Source organism: Juglans microcarpa x Juglans regia, chromosome 1S, assembly GCF_004785595.1.
Source record: "Juglans microcarpa x Juglans regia isolate MS1-56 chromosome 1S, Jm3101_v1.0, whole genome shotgun sequence".
Taxonomy (NCBI): domain Eukaryota; kingdom Viridiplantae; phylum Streptophyta; class Magnoliopsida; order Fagales; family Juglandaceae; genus Juglans; species Juglans microcarpa x Juglans regia.
The window spans coordinates 24081469-24083211 of record NC_054595.1 but is presented as its reverse complement, the minus strand read 5'-3'; the positions used below and the strand labels follow the sequence as shown (position 1 = coordinate 24083211).

Genomic DNA, 1743 nt, shown 5'->3' with positions numbered 1-1743 from the left:
ATCAAACGGCGCCTCTCATTTGAAAATAAGACTTCAGAATTCATTTGTGTTTTTGCTTTAGTGTTTTCTTGAGAGAGAAGTCTAGAGTGAGTTTGAGAGATAACTTCCTTGTGAAGTTTTGTTGTATTGATTTGTACTCCATCTCTGTTGATAGTGAAATCTTCGATACCGACCCCACCAATGGACGTAGGCTCGTTTTGAGTCGAACCACTTAATTCTTGGTGTTCTTTCTGTGTGATTGTCATCAATTTCTTTCGTTTAGTTCCGCTACTATACTTCGTGTTAGTCCTAGCTACACTTATTCCCAACATGACCATACCATTTGCTCAATCCGCACGAGTCCTCCACATCTGCTGCATTCATCTGGCCATCTATATATGGCATATCTATACTTCTTTGAATGGGATGAAGAAGAGTTGGAATAATACACTCCATGATCATTATCATCAAAGCAAGTAGATCAAGTGTTCGGATAGGATGGAGAATTCATTGGCTTTTCGCAGCTCACGAAAACCACACCCCTTGATGATATCGGGGTGTACGGATCCCAAGAACTGAAATTGTGGACACTTGTAAGAACATAACGAGGGATGGTGGAGAAATTATTCTTCTGAAGTTCTGAGTCTACAACTCGCGATTGTGAAGTTATTGTAATTGATTCTCCGTACGTGGTATTTTGCAGAAAATAAGAATAACACCAGTGTTTTGTTGTTCTCACATGACAGGTTATATCTTGTGTCGCCGCAGTTTGCTGGATCGTTTCTGAGTCGAAAAGGATACCTTATGCCGTGGATATTGCCGCACGAAGAAGGAGCACAGTGATGGCTATCCTTGATACTGCAAGTTTGATGGACCATCGACATAAGAACAATAAGGGCAGTGAGTGCTGCAGAGAAGGGCACTCCTCCGTCCATTGACAGAGAGATCAGAGAGACAGATGGGTATATATATAAAGCTTCCAAAGCTGTTGACAAACATATTATAAATGAACGTTAGAGAGCACCAAGAGCATTTTGCTGATAACCCAAGTGCTATAGAACTTCTCCCGAACTTTACTGATCATTGACCAAGGTGAGCTTGACTTAGAATAGTTCAGCTTTACAACGATACTGTCTAATTCATTGACTTAATTTGGCTGCTCGGGCAAGTTTGCGAGTGATACGAGGCCAACTAGTTTGTTCTGAGAGTACATTGCGGATCATATCACATGCATGCTTTCAAGTTTCAACCCGGACGTATACGAATTCTTTTTCCAATCCATGAGTTCGACGCACTCCCACATCATAGACGCAATCTTTTTATCATTAAACCTCTTCATGCGACCTGTTGACTTAATATTATTTCTTCGTTTTCTGTCCGATCTTCTCAGATCATAACATTGTCTGCACATTTACAGTACTCGGCCTCCCTTCCCTGCAACAACTAAAATAATGGCTGTATATCCCATGTCCCATTTAAGCTCCGTGAGATGTCTGTGACTTTGAATCTTCTTTCTGATCAAAACTGTTGCGTAGAAAATAAGAAAAAGTCGAGTAAAGTGATAGGTTAGTTTGATATACTTCAATGACGGTTCAGTAACAAGGCCTCTGTAGGGAGGGGGACGGCCAGAATCTCTCTGTTATTTACCCAGTTTCAATAATATAGTAGAAGCTGCAGAGAGTTCCGATGGCAGAAAGATATTTCAGTCCATCGCCTGTAAGTTTTTGGTTGAAATGGAAACGGCTAACCAATTACGTGTGTTAA

At 40.8% G+C, this 1743-nt stretch overlaps 1 long non-coding RNA gene across 1 annotated transcript; it reads left to right on the top strand.

Moving 5' to 3' along the window:
- The first annotated feature begins 310 nt into the window (after window positions 1-310).
- Window positions 311-1743, top strand: LOC121246927. The gene is made up of 2 exons (XR_005937189.1): window positions 311-572; window positions 726-1743. It is a non-coding gene; the product is annotated as an uncharacterized LOC121246927 (long non-coding RNA).